Source organism: Conger conger, chromosome 1 (assembly GCF_963514075.1).
Source record: "Conger conger chromosome 1, fConCon1.1, whole genome shotgun sequence".
Classification (NCBI taxonomy): Eukaryota; Metazoa; Chordata; class Actinopteri; order Anguilliformes; family Congridae; genus Conger; species Conger conger.
Genome location: NC_083760.1, coordinates 13,198,521 through 13,217,622, shown reverse-complemented (window position 1 = coordinate 13,217,622; position 19,102 = coordinate 13,198,521).

Below are 19,102 nucleotides of genomic sequence, written 5' to 3'. Positions count from 1 at the left end.
GCCGTCCCTGCTCCCCTGCAAGGCGCTAATCAGTCCCCTAGATCTCTACTCAGCTCTGCAAGCTCAATCACACAAAATCTCCATTTTTCTGTGGCTTCTATTATCCCCAGATCGGATCTACATGCATTAATTTCCTGGCATATACAGTATATTCCATATTCATCCAATCAGAAAGATTGTAACAGTTCATATGCAGTCCAGGCCAGTGAGAAAAAAAAAAAAGCATTGTATAAGCTGCATAATAATGTTATCATCATGGACATATGGAGGAGATGTACTGATCTTCCGTGTGCAATCCTCTGTAGTCCTCTGGCAAAACACTGGGAAATGAAACGGTGCATGTCTCCTTTGGCCATCAGGCTTGAATCCACTTCATTCCCGGTATTTTGTACTGAAACGCCAGCTATACAGACTGAGAAGGACGGCAAGATATAATTATAATACGTTTCACTCACAAGGGTTTTTACAGGCTGGTGTTGGTAGCCATCTGTCATCTGGATACCACTTCTGTAAATGGATATGTGGCTCTAAAAAGAATGAGAAAATGACACAGACCGTCTTTGTGCCGACTCTTACATAAATGGATTCTAAAACTCAGGGTCCGTGGGGAAATCTACAGAAAAACAGAGATCAGGAGTCAGGCTCCGCCGTCTATTGCCTGGGCCCTCCGTTCCACAGAGTTGAATGTAATCTCCATACTGTAATTTAGGCTGCAAGCAACAGAACTGAATCTCAGATGTTTTATTTTCTCCAGAGACTAAATGGTGTAATACTGTATGACCATTGACAACACTTGTCTCCTTTTTTCATTAATGGCTTATTTTTTGTTTAACTTGTACTGCATGTGTGCATGATGATTACCATTATACATGTGCTTCAACCCACTTGCTTAATGCAACCAGATGTCTTCATTAGACTTCATTAGACTGAATGGACTTCATTTTCTTAGTCGGAAATTGTTTAAGTGCTGGCCTGTTTTTTCCAGAATGTTCTGTTTACCAAGGTGTTTCATTCTGCATCCCACCGCTTTTGAGGAGTTCAGCTTGACTGGCCTTTCAGAGGCCAGGGGAGTCAGTTTTCAATTTCGCCAAATTGGCTCAGCTGGTGTTTTTTCCCCTTTGTAAAAAGTTCATTGTTTTGCACTGAGAAGTCAACCTGTGGGTAAATGGTGCAATGCAAAAATAAAGATATATCTATAAATATAATAATTGATTCATATTTATAAATCTATCTAAATAAATTGTCCATATTATTATGCCCCAGTCGACATATTCCAAAACCAACCAACCTTGTTATGGGATGGGACTTCCCCCTTTGAGTGCATGTCTTGCAATGTTTCCACACAATGAGTTCAAGTGATGTGCTTTGACACATGTATACATTTCTCTGTGTGTTCAGGTCCTTGCACTTAAAGGCAGGAGTGACGTGAAAAAACTGGCACGGGAATTTTATGCATTCTATTTCTAATGCAGTCCCTTGAGTTCAATGTTCAAAGTGCATACAGTGCATCAATCGCAGGTCATAGAGGCAGGGCAATCAGCTTTCAGTACATCATAGGCAGAGATAGGCTATCATCAGAGCTTTAAAGACTGTCACATGAGTGTCATATGATCTTCATAAAAACAACATCCATGTCCTGCAAGGACATTTTGAAGGTCGTATGACACTAAAGTGTATTCCTGCCTTTAATGTAGGCCGGGAAAGGCCCCAACCACCCGCAAGCCTGACCAGGAGAAAGCAGTCTAGAAAATGAAGGATGGATATACCGTAGGGGTGAACTCAGATGAGCACGGAGTAATTACACAATAAGCCCCTCATCTCTCACAAATATGTTATTCCTATTGATTGTTTTCTAATTATGTAATGCATATTTGTACTGCCAACAAATACTACAGTAGCCTACCTTCCCTTGATAGGATTCAAATAACTACATATAGCATTTTGTTTGATGGACAATCAAATTCCTAATGAACTTCTATTTTCCTCTAACAGGAAGCACAGGCTACTGTAGTCTTTGTTGGTTGCACAAATATGCATTACCTAATTATACAATAGAAATACAATTTTTGTGAGAAATGACTATCTAATTGTGTAATTACCGCCATGCTCATTCATGAGTTCACACCAGCTGTATAGCCATTCCTCCATTTTCTAAACCGCTTACTCCTGGTCAAGCTTGCAGGGGGTTGGATCCTATCCCAGCACACATTGGTTGAAAGCCAAGACAGGAATACATCCCGAACAGGCCACCAATCCATCATAAGGCCCACACACCATTCACTCATGTTCATACCCCAAGGACATTTCAGACTCTTCAATTAACCTAACCAGCATGTCTTTAGACTGTGGGAGGAAACCCAAGCAACCCACAAGGACACAGAGATAACATGGACACTCAACTCACTGTATGGGGCTGTATATGGGACTTCTCAACTGGACATTGCTACAGTTTGCCATTCCTCTAGAATAAGGTACCATTGAGAAAAGTTACACACTCAACCTTTCTGTTCAGGAGAATCTATTTCCTTACATTCAATATTTTTAAAATAAATCTCCAGTACCACTCCTCTGGCTAATTTACTTGTTGTGATGTCATATTGCTATTTGTAATGCCAATGACCCATGGTCTTGTGACAGTCCGTGGTTTTACATTGCTGCTGCTTTCATCTGAGCAGGTAGGAGGATGGGGTCTGGCAGGTAGAAACACTCATCCATCTCTGTTGTGACTGCTTCCTGTCCTACTAGGACTGGATTCCAAGCTGAATCCCTGTCTGCAGATCCAAGAGTGATTGACAAGCTTTCTTTTCCCCAGAGAGTACATTGCAACATTGAGGATGATCTCATCATGTTTGAAGCCGAAAAAAAAACACACAAAAAATAAAACGGTGTATTTGCAGTATCTACAGCATTTCTTAGATTCTAATAACTTTATTTTTTACTATTTGGATTGATCTATTTCTAGGCTCTTTGTACTCACTACTGCAACCTCTACTGTCAGTTTGTGAGAGCGCAAACAAACAGAAGCTCTCTTGCAGAACACATGATGATACTGAATTGGAGGAAGACACTTGTGTAGCTTGTTCAGACATCAGATAGTGGGTGCTTATTTCACCAGAAGTACGGTGGCTCTGAACAACAAAACACAAAAACAGAAAGAAAACGCAAAAACTTTTGGCCATGAGATGCAGTTGCAACATACAAAAACGAAAAGGAGTGGTCCAGAAGTGCAAAACACAAACAAACTCTTGCACATCTGGAGAACTCCTTCTTATTTTTGCATGTTGCATCTGCATCGCAGGGTTGCTTGTTGTATGTTTCTGTTTTGCACTTTAGGGCTACTCCTACTCCACGGCCGAAAGTTCTTGTTTTTGTGTTTTGCACTTCAGAGCCAAAGTACAGAAGGGATTAACTGGCAGCTACAGCCAGGACGGGAATACAAACAAAATTGTGGGGCCCATCCACACACCAGAGCAGCACTATAACAGCATAAAACACTCACTACCCTTAAATACAGTAAATATAATCTTGCAAATGCAAATAAGCAAAAAGTTATTTATTATGCCTTTACTGACTAAGTATTCCTCTTAACCTCCCAGGTATCTCCCCCTTTCTTAACAAAGGCTTGAAAATGACTACCCCAAAAAAATGCAGGCATAATCCTGGTATCTTCTAAAAGGTCACCCTTTGGGGTTTGTTTTCCAAGTCAGAATTTAATCTAAGTGTTCAATCAAAGCATGACGCTTATGTATTGGAATAAAAACAAAATATGGATCTATATTTAATCTCTGATACTTTATGATATGAGCACACACTGTTTCTTCAATTGAACACATTTTAATAACAAGTATTTTCATGTTACAGAATGTCCTTGATATCAGCTCTCAATAACAGTAATTGCAAAAAAAACTATTAAAATCAGTTTTCATTAATTTGGCAGTTTACCTTGCATTCTGCCAAAAACGCTGAAAGTGATTCCCTACCGCCAAAGTGTATCTAATGACGTAATCTTCTCAGATTCATGATCTCCCATCACTAAACTATTTGACAGAAATAGGCAATTATGTATGGCATAATTAAAAAGCCTACAGCACAAACACAATTGTACCCCCAGACAGCAGTCAAAAAGGACCAATGCAATTATTTCAGGCTGAGTGCTACCTGGCTGAAATAGACAAGCTGTAGATTATATGATGGTGAAAGCAGCAGATGACATGACAGATTATGGAAGTCCATTACTTCCTGATACTAAGAATAAGTTAATGATGCTGGTTATAGACAGGCAGAAGCTGTTTCTGTGTATACGTATATGCTGGAGTTTAGCAGATCTAATCATTGATACTGTAGCAGAGCTCATCAGTGAAAATGGAAACGGTGCACAGGAGAAACTGGAAATTATTTGGTTAAAATGTCTTACTACTAGCTTGCTGTGTCTGGTGTGGCCATGCATGTGTGTTTGTGAATGCGTGTATGATAGATTAAAGAACATTCAAGAATCGAATATGCTCTATATACAGTATCAAATATATTTGCTAGTGCAGGTGATGGCAGACATTATTTCGTTTTTATCAACTGTCCTGTTTTTAAATTAATTAAAAATGTAATGTGTCTGTTGCAGTTGCGTTACAAAAACAATTAACGGAGCGATACAGAATAATTATTTTTAGACATTCAAAGAGCGCTCGTTTTTAGAGGAGAGACATGTGGCTTGGCCAGGTTTCCACGGTGACATTCCGTCTGTGAAAAGGTCGTCTTGCCTTCTGCTGCTGTGGACTGGTCTCTGAGATATTATTGTTCATTTACAGCTTGAGGTCAAACGTTTACGTCAACCTCGTGCTCTTTGAAAAGGTGAGAGAATATTCAGCACTTATATAACACAATATAGATGCAGCTCATACAATACTGATGCCTGTCCATTAAACAGAAAGGCTATTAATATTAAACAATGACCACATGCATGTAAAATTCTCACCGGGCACGGGAGCCAAGAAGGAGTATACGAAGGAAGTGGCATGAATTCATTCGATTTTATAGAGCATGTTGATTGAGAGTGCAAAAAGGGGTTTTTATGTTTAATAACCACTGAAAACATCCTCTTTTTGCATTATGGCTAAAGCTTCTATAAAAAATGTTCTAACATTAGAATTAATTCCTTCCAAGTAATTAAATATAAAAACATATAGAAGTTGGACCCTGGGGCACAATGCATTGGGAAGAATGTGAGATAATGTGGTCTTAATGATTAATTAAACTACTGCGTGGATTGGATTTGCCACAGTTATTTCTTCTTTTTTGTTAAGAGAGGAAATATATCATAATAGCACAGTATGGTGATTGAAAATACATTACAAATAGATTATTATTAACCATTCATTACTACAGATTAACTGTGGCCAGTAAAAATGTCCTCCAAAATAATTATAACTGCAGGATATAACTGTAGTTCTGAAATCCAGGGTCAGTTTTCTCAGCCGGCCAGTCAAATGGAGTGTGTGAATCTTAAGAAGAGAGTATCTGTAGAATAACAGATAGGAGGATATTAATTAAATAAATAATAACATAAATTAAATATTAACCTGAATTGCTTCCACAAATATCCAGCAAATACCCTCAATTAAAATAAATAGTCTAATGCCAAAAAACTGATTACAAATTATATTACAGTATTTCTTGATCACTATTAACTAAACATCCGAAACCATGATGCCATCGACCAAAAGACAGACCCATTTACCCAAACAAAGATTAGCGCTTGGAATATGTGCAAGCTATTCCCCTGTTTTCACACATGATTCTACACACAAATCCCTTCATATATCACTGGCTGCTCATTTAGAAAGCACTGCCATTCAATATAATTAACTCAAGTCATCACAGCTCGAACCCAATGAACACACAATTCCCCAGGTGGAAACACTTCAAAATTGTTTGCACACCAACCAGATAGGATCAGGAGAGATAGATAAAAGGGCCATGGGTCAGTTCACTTGTTTTGGAAAAATGGATCCAAAGACCTGAAGAGGAAGAGGATTCAGGAGAGAAGGAGGAAGAGGAAGAGGAAGAGGAAGAAGAAGAGGAAGAGGATATTCATGCAACTATTGCATTCTTCAATGGAACAGGTTGAGGATGAAACAGGCCTATGGTGTTCCTGAACAGGCCTATCGTGTTTGTGAACTCCGATAGAGTCAAAGATCAGCGCTTGGAATATTTGCAAGAATGGGTTTTCATACTGTATCAAGTATTTGAAAACAGTTATGTATTACAGCAGTATATACTGTAGTACAGGCTATATGAGGCCTACTTTTGTGTACTACAGCAATGTGTGTTTGATATTGATGTCAGAGACACTCCACATGAACTCATCTTTGTTGATGAAGCAGGATTTAATTGCACCAAAAGGAGGAGAAGGGGGAGGAACATAATTGGCCACCGGGCCATTGTGAATGTCCCTTAGCAGCGTGTGACCATCTGTGCGCCATTAGCCCTCCAGGGGTCCTCCACCGCCATGCCACCCTTGGTCCATATAGCACTATGCATCTGCTGGCTTTCTTGGATGGTCTGCAACATCATATATACCAACTAGACCAGAGGGAGCCAGCAGAACCAGAGCAGCCATGCTACGTTGTCATTTGGGACAATGGCAGGTTCCATTTCTACCTCCCTAAACCCCATTGAGGGTTATTTTCCGGCATGGCGGGGGAAGGTCTACAACCGAGACCCATACATCAGGGTTCACCTCCTCCAGGCCATGAAGGAGGCTTGTTTAGGTCGAAGCTTGCCAGGGGTGGATAAGGCATGCAAAGGTTTTTTTAGATATAAGATTACATGAGTGGAGAGTTTGGTTTTGACATGGAAGTTTGTGAAGATGAGTATGCAGTTATGCATTTGTGTTTGGGTTTTGGGAAATGGAGCATAAGAAAAATTGTCACTGCACACTATTTTTGGTCTAAATTTTTTATTCACTTTGCAGACCTGCAGGTCACAGAACTTGGCCATCTAAATGAAGACCTCAAAAAGGGCAAACTTGCATTTGCAAACGTGCTGCAATGCCAACCTCAGACATTTTAACTCCAGTGGTGCTGCATGTCATGCCATATCTGCTCATTACTCTTAACAGAGCTCAGTTACTCAAAGCCGGTGATGCACTGCTTGGTGTAGAGATTCATTTCAATGCCACCCGTGCCTCGTCTGGATAAAGATTTCTAGATAGGATCTAAGGACACTCGGGATACAAAAGGACCCAGATTAATTCATCAGGGAGAGGTGGCAAATGTCAAGGATGTTTAGTCAGAGTTATTTGGCTCTCCGGGGCCCATTGATTTACTGATTCCAACAAAAGTAAGGCCAGTAGAATTCATTCCAGTTGCAAGCATATTTAGGCATTAGGCAATGTAAATACTGAACAGTGGTATGTTTGCCACTGTACGCAGGGCAAGCAAATATAATTTTACCTGACATTTCACCACAATTACAGTATAGAGGGCATGAATATAAGTTTCATAGAAATAACATTATCCACATATGGCTATTGAATACAAAACTGCTGGGGATAGATTTATTGATTTACCCTTAAATGTAAATCTTGCATATGCAAATAAGCATACCGGAATTTTTTTTATTTATAATGCATGTACTGCCAAAGTACTCTTCTTAAAGAAATAATAAATACATATTTCCTGTATGTACCAATAAACAAGTCAATAAAACAGTCACCGTGTAGATTTACACCCTTACCGTGACCCAGTCATTGCCAGCAGGACCCTTATTGATTGGAATAATAAAAAACAAAATATGGATCTATAGCATATTTAACCTCTGATACTTTATGCTATGGACACACACTGTTCCTTTAATTGAACACATTTTCCTACAAACCAGTATGCTTCGAGCAGTTACAGAGCCATCTGCTCTGTCTGAGTACTATCATATCATTTCCAATTCCCTTCTGGGTTTACAGATTAGATTCTCCAAAATTCATTTAGATTTGGCCATATGCATTGCTGCAGTGTCACTGCTGATCCAAAGCAATGACCAGACTAGTTCTATAAGGTAAATGCCTCTTATGTGTCATGTATTTGTTTCAGGATGTATGGCAATACTGTGGGATATGATTTAGAGCTGGGGAAAAGCAAAACATGTGGATATCAAAACATGTTCTATGGCGTGGGATATCATTTGTGTGTGTGTATGTGTGCGTGAGTCTATGTGTGTGTGTCTGTGTGTGTGTTTGTGTGCGTCAGTGTGTGTGTGTGCATGTGTGTGTCCTTGTGTGTGTGTGTGTGTGTGTGTGCGTGTGAGCGGATGTCTTCCACAGCATAATATCCTATATTTTCATTCTCTCTCGTCGCATATTTTTTCTCTCTTGTGTCCTTTTAAATAAGGTGTCTATAATCCCATTTCCTTAACGCCCAGCATGTGGGCATAGGTAACAGCCTAAATGCTTTCATTACAGATGTTTCTGGGGGAAATCAATCATGTAAAGTGCATTGCAATGGCTAAAAACAATCTGAGGAGAGAGCAAGGCTGAAGTACTCCTTTTGTATAAATAATGTACGAATATATATTTATATAATTATAGATACAGTATATAAATAAATATTAGTCTATGCTGATGTATAAATGAGATTCATTGCTCTCTCAAGTGCTCTCTCCCTCTCTCTCACACACACGCACACACACACACAATATTTAACCCCATCACATATACTGAGAGCCTTCTCTCCTGTCTTTATGCATTCTGCAGTACGTCATAAATATTGATTTATCTATAATATTTGCTGGGATTCCTTCTCTACGTTTCAAGGGCATCGCTCTAAATGCTGTAATATGCTTCATCTGGTATTTCACCCATCAATCTAGTGCAGGGCATGGGGACCCAGGCTATCTCATTGGAAGACTAATGCTACATGTTCTGATGTCTTTCAGAGGAAATTACTCCAGCAGATCCAGTGAGGGATTGAAGACAGCTGCTTCAGTGGCAGATGCAGCCCTGCAAGAGTATGCAAGATTTTATTTGAAGTACATTTAACATCAAAGGCGTGACCTTCATACCACAAAGCAGTATGGGCTTTTTTCATGCTTGTCTTAACAATCCGGTTTGCCCGTGTCCATCCTACTAACCCACAAGCTGAACTCCTGAACTAAAGCCTTATTTATTTTTATTATTTAACTCACCACGTACTGCATATGTTCCATGGTAACCACAACTGGCTGCGGTGGCCAAGAACATACACTCAGTGAACACATTATTAGGTATTTATTAGATCTATTTGTTAGACATATTGGTCTTCTGCTGCTGTAGCCTATCCACTGTAATGAGTTGGTTATTTGCGTGACTGTGACCTTCCTGTCTGCTTTGACCAGTCTGGCCCTTCTCCACTGACCATGTTTAGCTGAAATCTCAGGACAACTCAAGATTTTAAAGCAAAAACCTAGCATGATCTTGTTATAGGTCAGTCTCTCAAAAATAAATAAATAAATAAATAAAAATAAAAAACTGCCTACCAGAGCATGAAATCACACCCACATAACACCATATCACATGTACTGCTGCATCCCACCTGAGGGAGAGCAGACTTGCAAGGCATCTGTTAATCAGGTCAGGTGCCCCATGGAGCAAAAAAGACTGAATTCAACCACTGTCGTATGTGTTGTATGTGCCTTCCAGAACTGACTATGAGCAGGGCACCTTTTTCAGTGATTAAGACCAGGACCCAGGAACACATTTCTTATTTTACTTCATTCATTTTGCATCCATTATTCAGAGTCTTAAAGCATTGTTCTGAACCATCCACACTGTCTGAAGCAAATGATGTCTTATTTGGGTGGAACAGAACATTCTGTCCCTTCAGAAAGCAATAACCCGTGGCACAGCATCCAGCACCATCAATCTCAAATGAAAGGATTTGTTTCAGAAATTTGCAATAGGACATTATCAAAGCCAAATTCTGCATCTGTAATTGTTATTTATGCAGTAAATCATATTTACAACTAACATTAGATATTTATTGAGATTATGATTTAGTACACCATACACTCTCTGTGAATTTGTGTGATGAATGTACTGTGTGTGGCTAATAAGGATGTAGTGGGTCCTCTTTTGATTCCATAACTGCAAAGACCAAGTCCAGCTTCTAGATGAAACTATGTATTTTGGAAGGACTGAAGGGAAAGAGATTGTTATGCCCAGGTTGCCCCTCATCCTTGTACTATTCATTGAACAGTTTGTGATGAAGTGGATTCAAATGCAAAGTGCAATTGCTCTGGGTGCCAGACCCAAAATCACACTGTCTGGCACCAACAATCATTTCACTTACAGTGGGAGCAATAATTATTTTGCTGATTTTGTAAGTTTGCCCACTTACAAAGAATGGAACTGTGTCGTATTTTAATCATAGGTACATTTTAACATTGAGAGACAGAATATCACAAAATAATCCACAATAACAACATCATATAAATTTTATAAATTTATTATCGTATTTTTGCATGAAATAAGTATTTGATCCCCTACCAATCAGCAATAATTCTGGCTCCCACAGACCAGTTAGTTTTCCATTAAGAAGCACTCCTAATCTCAACTCATTACCCAAAACACCTGTGTCAACTCGTTACATCGTTATGTAGCTGTATTAAAGACAGCTGTCCACACAATCAATCAGATTCCAACGTCTCCACCATGGCCAAGACAAAGGAGCTGTCTAAGGACATCAGGGACAAGGCTGGGATGGGCTACAAGAAAATAAGCAAGCAGCTTGGTGAGAAGTTAAAAACGGTTGGAGCAATTATTAGAAAATGGAAGAAACACAAAGTCACCGCCAATCTCCCTCGGTCTGGGGCTCCACGCAAGATCTCGCCTCGTGGGATATCAATGATCATGAGAAAGGTCAGGGATCAGCCCAGTACTACACAGGAGGAGCTTGTTAATGACCTGAAGACAGTTGGGACCACAGTCACGAAGGGAACCATCAGTAACACACTACACCGTGAAGGATTAAAATCCTGCTGCGCGCGCAGGGTTCCTCTGCTGAAGAACAGGCCCGTCTCAAGTTTGCCAAAGAACACCTGGATGATCCAGAGGAGGCTTGGGAGAAGGTGATGTGGTCAGATGAGACCAAAATAGAGCTATTTGGCATCAACTCGACTCACTGTGTTCGGAGGAAGAGAAATGCTGAGTACAACCCCAAGAATACCATCCCCACTGTGAAGCATGGAGGTGGAAACCTTATGCTTTGGGGGTGTTTCTCAGCTAAGGGGACAGGACGACTTCATCGTATCGAGGGGAGGATGAATGGGGCCATGTACCAGGAAATTTTGGGCGACAACCTCCTTCCCTCAGTGAGAGCACTGAAAATGGGTCGTGGATGGGTCTTCCAACATCACAATGACCCAAAACATACGGCCAAGGCAACAAAGGAGTGGCTCAAAAAGAAGCATATTAAGGTCCTGGAGTGGCCTAGCCAGTCTCCGGACCTAAATCCCATCGAAAATCTGTGGAGGGAGCTGAAGCTTCGAGTTTCCAAGCGACAGCCTCGGAACCTTAAGGATTTGGAGAGGATCTGCAAAGAGGAGTGGACCAAAATCCCTCCCAAGATCTGTGCAAACCTGGTGAAAAACTACAACAAACGTCTGACCTCTGTGCTTGCCAACAAAGGTTTCTCCACCAAGTATTAAGTCCTATTGTTCTATGGATCAAATACTTATTTCATGTGAAAATATGATATAAAATTGATATGATGTTGTTATTATGGATTATTTTGTGATATTCTGTCTCTCAATGTTAAAATGTACCTATGATTAAAATTCTACACAGTTCCATTCTTTGTAAGTGGGCAAACCTACAAAATCAGCAAGGGATCAAATAATTATTGCTCCCACTAGATCACATTTCTTCCCCATTCTGACATTTGGTCTGAAAAACAGGTGAACCTCTTGACCACATCTGCATGCTGTTATGCGTTTAGTTGCTGCCACATGATTGGCTGATTAAATATTTGTATTAAAAAGCTGGTGTACAGGTCTACCTAATAAAGTGATCTCTGAGTGTATGTTCTGTGAATATAGACCAATCTTCTCTTTTTGCAAGGTTCACTATATACATTCAGTCTCCATAAGGCAAAGTTTTACAGAGAAAGGTAGCAGACATCGGTGGAGTTATACCTTTTTAACCTCATTTATTTACAGATATTATAAGCCTCATGCTGTAGTTAGAAAGTGAAATATCACCATCACCAACCAGGAATTGTGTATGATGCATCATGCCAGATGACTGCATTTCTCAGGCTAAGCCATACTATAAACACATGTATACTGTATTTGCCCTGCCAAATGACATCCTGAGAGGAATATGATGCATTTTTTTGGCCTGCTGGTCGATGAGAGTGGATGTGATGAGACTGAAGGTCACCTGGCTGGCTGACCCACTTCTCCCTGCTTCAGCTGCTCTCAGCAAAGACCTTCAACATCGGCATCACTGTAACCCCGGGCTACATTGTGCTACCAGTGGAGAGACCACCACGGGCAGACCACTGTAACCACAGGCAACATCTGCACCATGGGCAGACCGCGGGCTAACTGGCCCCTCCGCGGCTCGCCCTCCTTTAATCTTGTTGCTTCAACAATTGCATCAGCCGCACTGAGAAAAGAACACAGGGGATCAGGCTGATTTAAATATCTAATTTACCCAGCACAAGGGTGCAGTGCACCCACTATGAAGAACATACTCCCACCCCTTTAATTACAGTTGCCATGACTGCTTGCTTCAACAGTAACTCTCTTCATTTGTAGTGAATTTGACAGACAACGGAACAAGGTGCAGCGAGCTTGCTGGTATTCACTTAAAAAAACTCTTCTCGGCGATGTTTGGGTGGATCATTACTGTAAGATACTTTATAAAACAATTAGATAATGGTTAACTGTATAATGTGACACTGAACCAATCCACAATTAACTACTCTTCTTTGCTATTACCTATTGCAAGTATTCAACATTACCAAGATGCATGTCTTCTCTATTGTTAAACACGTTTTCCAAGGTATTCAGTAGCCATTCATGTGTGGCCTGATCTGCTTAATCACAGTACAGCAAAATAATCAGCCATTCAATCAGTTACCAACGAGCATCAGTTTAACATCATGTTGTAAAATATGATTACTTAATTTACTGACAAAGAGCTTTTTAGCACAGCAGGGAGTAACTACTGTATATGTGGACATTATGCATGCCTCATATGCAAAATATTCCTTAAAGGGAATATAGTACAGAGACTGTTCATGGTCACCAGCCACAGTGATAAATTTAAATAAATTTTAAGTCAGCACAACACTAATCATAAATTATGCATAAATTTAGCTATGCACTATTTATCATGACGCAAACAAACTGGGTGAGCTTACACTTTTGAGATGAGGATATCAATTCTGAAATCTCTCCATCAGAAATAAAAGAGGTAGCATAAGGTATATTGGTGTCTAACCTACGCCCACACCTCCCTCCCCTAAATTGAATTCCTCTATAGCATAGCAATTTTTTTTTTCTCTGTAATATGGTGTTTTGATTGATTACTCCTCATTTCCGATGCTCCATTGGTGTAATGGTATTCCCTGGTTCCTTCCCACACAGCTGCCACTTCCAAAACAAAACAGAATTCACAGAAGATTAAAAGTGTTTAGGTAAATGTCATAGGTAGTATGGCAGCATGGTAAGAGACACATGGAGAGAATCATAATCTCACTGTAGTGAATGCCCTGTAGAAGCCTTAACCCACATTCATGTGATTGTATTTTTGTTGTTACCCTATAGTAAAATATGCTTAAATAACATAGATAGCAGTACTGTATAATATGCTGTTATGAGTACTTTTAATATTTTTGCTGTTATGCCGCTTGAATAAATGTAAGCCATGGACAGTACAGCTTGAGCACAGTAAGACTACTTACTGTGAAAAAACAACAATGAACCAAAATCTCATGCTCTAAAGCTCAATGTTATGTCCTGCAGATAAGTTATGGTAAATGGTAAATGGTAAATGGTTGGCATTTATATAGCGCCTTTATCCAAAGCGCTGTACAATTGATGCTTCTCATTCACCCATTCATACACACACTCACACACCGACGGCGATTGGCTGCCATGCAAGGCGCCGACCAGCTCGTCAGGAGCATTTGGGGGTTAGGTGTCTTGCTCAGGGACACTTCGACACAGCCCGGGCGGGGGATCGAACCGGCAACCCTCCGACTGCCAGACGACTGCTCTTACTGCCTCTTACTGCCTGAGCCATGTCGCCCCAAGTTATGTATATTGATAGTTGATACTTACCACATGGAGATGTATTATGAATCTTATTTCAATCACTCAGCTTTGATTAGAAAATGGGTTCATGAACTACTGTATGTACTGTATCACTGACATAACTGCCATATAAAGTGCAATGAAATAGGCTAACCAACAATAGGCTAAACTTGTAAAATATCTAAATCATGAATGAATCCATATAGTGATGCTGGCAAAGCTCACCCTCTTGTGGTTTAACACCAATGGTAAGCAAAAGTCGCCGTTTGCATTGTTCGTAGCCATCAGTGTGAAGCGATCTTTATTTTAAATTAGTTGTCTGTTTGATTCCATAAGCAGTTCGGTTGACCAGACTTTTCTGAGGATTGTCATACAAAGATCAACACAACTGTAGAAAGAGACAACACAATTTAATTATAAGAGAAAGTATCACTTCTGCTGGCAAGGGATTGAGTGATGTTAGCCAAATGAGTACTATCATTATGCAAATCCATTGCATGCGCTGAGTTCAAATTTGGGGTAGGAGGTAAAGTATAGGGATACGTTGCTTCACATTGTTTGCTCAGTGTATGATTTATCCTGCACTAGAACTAGTTAGATTAGCCTCTTTAGCAGCAACTGAAATTTTTGGACAGCTTTCCAAGCTTTGGCCTGTGCATGCCTTCTATGTTCAGTGCCACTGGGCTTTCAATGTCTCACTGCGGTGATGATTACTGCAGTGTCTCAGGAGAAGACATTGTTCAGAAAATGTTCTGCCATTGAAAGACCCATTGACTCAGTGATCTTAATTTTTCCAAAGCTCAAAGCAATTTGCCCCCATGGATCTGGCACCCAGAGCAATTGAACAAGTTGCCTGGAGCTTCTGCTAGCCCTGGCCTTTTGTTAGGGCTAGAATTTGACAACTGCATCTTGACTGTTGAAAAAGAGAGCACTACAGCATTACTGCAAGACAAAAATAAACTGGCTGATTGTTAGTCATTCCTATAAATAAACGGTCAGGTCTCAATTTTTAATGAGCCTTTTTATTGGTTGCAATTGTGAATAATAGCCAAGTCAGATATACAGTTACATCCACTTGGCCAATCATAAGGTTCACTGCAGCTGCAACGGTCAGTGGGGGATAATGTCAGGAGCATGGTATGTGCACTCTGCATTTGACTGCCAGAGGACCAATGTCAGACCTTCTTGTACAGGACTGACTGTATCAGAAACCTGTCATTTGTGGTGAAGGCTGAAAACGGCAAGTTGTGAACAGGCAGTGTCCTGGTTGAGGGCCTTATTCTGGATGTTATTAAGCAGGTTGAGGTGAGTAGGCGAGGCACTCATCTAGCTCAGCGAAGCATACTCCAGGTTGCAGCAGACATGTGCAGATATTGACCTGGCTCTTGGTGTAGAGATTACTGGCCACAATCCTCAGTGCTCCCACTTTCTGACCCACCCTTATGGAGATGTTTCAGCCATGACAGTTCACTGTGACTCCCAGGATGTCAAACTCTTTAGTGGTGGCTAATTGTGACCACCAAAGTGCAGGTCCAGCTTTGATAGAATCCTCTTCATTAGGAGCGCTAGGAACTCAAATGTGTTTTTCCATCCGTGTGCCCAGATGTTAATTTGGTGGCGGCAGACAGATTATGCCTTAACATACATAATCAAACAATGACCAAGTCACTGAGCTGGGTTAGGTTATTGAAGATACTTTTACAAAAACAATGAATTCTAAATAAATGTATGGTATTTATTTAAATAATCCCTATAAAATGTGTTCTCAATGTGGGTGTATGCGCATGTGTTTGCGTGAGTGACATTGTATGGTTTATTCTGTAGGTAATTGTAGTGTAATGATATATTTGTGCATCCATCATAACATAGTTAGTTCATATCCTGACAATTGCATTGACATTGCATTGAATTATTAACATGGACTCAGTTCATTCAGTCTCCTTGTCTTCTTTCCAAGGAAGATAATGATATGTGGTGTATTAACCTTGAAATGAAAAGTAATCATGGGTATTTGGAAATTTGGATATTTATATATAATTAACAGCCCTGCCAGTCTACCTATTCAAATTTTCTAATTTATTGTTCGCTTTGAAATGATCCTTAAATTTGGATACAAAAGGGTATTTTATAAGAATGTGTTGAAGCTTCCCATTTTTCAAAGCAAAATTAATTTGGCTTATGCATATTATGTAGGGAGCTCCACATTTGGCTAAGTGGTATCCCCTGATTGATGTGTTAATGGAAACAAATTCAAGTTTATACTGCACCAATGACAAACCGATGGTTCACAATTCAGTGGTGTGAGGAGCGTCATTAGCATTTCATTACTGTACAACACAACCCATAGCACATGTTATGGATGGGGGTTTGTGCAGTAGTTCTGAGTTTGTTCAAGTAGAAAAATATGACTGAAAGACAACAGAGAAAGAAATGGCTACAGTCACACTCGCAACATTATTAATATTTTGTTATTGTTGACACAATCATTTGTCAGTCCTTTAAATTCTTCACCCCTTTCACCAGCCAAAAATGAGGCATTGTTCTATCCTGAAGAAACAAAAAAACTAAACACAGCTTCATAAACAAAGCTCTCTGATTGGTTGACTGCAGTACATTTGCATCAGAACAGTTCACATGCAAACATAAACATCTCTAATGGAGTATATACAGACCTGTTCCATTTTAATGCCATGGCGGAAAGTAGAAATAATGACAGATAATGCTAGCCAAACATCCGTACAGTATGAACAAATTGTCAAATACAATGTATGTGTTTGTTTCTCTTGATTGCTTGGGACTGTCTGGAAAATTTATTTAATTTGATCCATCACCATCATAAATATATTGATATGCACACCATTATTCATTTAAATGCTAATTAACTGCAGGGAGATTTTATTCAATTGTATTGATGTATACATTGCTATTATATTTATAATCATTTATAGTCATCATTTTGAAAACATAACATATTCAGCTGATTTTTGTTTATAACAGTGAACATAACTCATCATCTATTACAGTGTGGAATGGTATTCTGTTTTCAGTTTGTATAGACAGTTGACATTACTTTATGTCCAGGTTACCTAGTTTTGTTCTCTTTTGTTGGATCTCCTCACCTTTAATTCATTTTTCGAGGGGCAGGGTAGATTTTGTACATTGTACCCTAAAATAAATAACAAATTAATTTAGAGTAGCAATACCTTCCTTGCACATACCAGCTGTCTCAGAGCTCAACAGAGATGTTTGCATTATCTTATTTCCTTCTATTTTCACCTCATCATAATGAGACATCACATAGCACTTGTTAGTCAAAGCATTGAAAATATAAGGCAACAGGTTGAACAGCTTGGAGATGCGTATCTCGTTGACTACACAATACAAACAGCAGTGACTGCTAAGAGGAGGCGAGGAAAGCGAAACCTGAAGGCGGCTATACTGATCAAAAACCTGGCACCCCTCACCAATGCAGGCCCCGCCCTGAGGTTAACGGCCTTCTACCCACGATTGATTAAAAAATACTTTACCATTTACAATGATGATTCTCATGTCTATATCACTTGCTCTGGTAGTACATCATGTAGTACTTCCAACCCATATTATACTGTATCTCATTTTAAATTAGATCCATATTATACTGTATCTAATCAAAAATTCGAAATTCATGTATTTCAAATACTATATTCCATTATTCCAAACAGAGTTCCACTGTTTCTGTTTTTTTTCTTTTTTTAGAATCTGACATTACCAGACTAAAATAGTAACTACAGACCAGACCTCAGCCTCCTTTCATGTCCCATGTCATACCAGTGCAAGATCTACATGCACTACAGTCAGAACAATTCAAAGTGTATCATCTTAATGGACACTGAAGCAAAGCAGACATTGGGTGTAATTTGCCTGCTTCTTTTTCATATGACTGTTGTGTTTCCTCAAGAAAAGAATCTTTGATTTTAATAATGTATTTTCATGTTCAGGTAGTGCTTTACAGTTCTTCGACAATAACCTGTTTTGAAGAGTCTTGCATGTACAAACCACTGCCATTTCTTTAGAGTCTATGCATTAGCAAATGTAATGTTATGGGTTTTACTAAAAATATTATCAGGCATTACTTCTTCTGGCCCTTTAACCTTGATAAAAGCAGTTTTGACAGAAGAGTTAGCATAATTAACTTGGACTAGTGCTTTGGAGATATTGCATCTTTTCTCGCTGGACTGCAATTTTTATTAGCCAGGTCTGGCTGCTCATATTAACTACTGCTCCTATCAATCAATGCAGTTGCATGTTTCTCTGACATTGTAAGTCGCTCTGGAGACACCAAGAGCATCTACCAAATGAAAGCAATCTTATGTAATTTAGTGCAATCATGAAAGTATCCTTTGGGCTCTCTGTAATAGTCCTGCAATCACGTTTCAGAAATAAACATTTAGCTGACCATAAAGTATGTATAATACATCTGTAGTATACGGAAACACAAGCTAAAGTAATTCAGTTATTTAACCAATTGTAATGGTTCTAAGTACAAAGTTAAGACAAAGGGTTGGTTACTGAGTTAACCCAAAAGTGGCAACTCAGAAATGCTAAAACATAGGTCAAAACTGGGAAAACACTCACATGGGGAAAACCCAAGAAGAAGGCCAGATTTCCATGCCCAAAGATTAGTCGCTGCTGTAAAGATACAATAACAAGACCGACCAAAGCCTGTAGAAAGGCCCAGCAAATCTATACCAGAATCCCCTTGGTGCCTGCACAATCAATAGTAGATTGCCATGTGACTGAACAATTCCATATTGGGAAAATGATGCAGCAGTGAGCC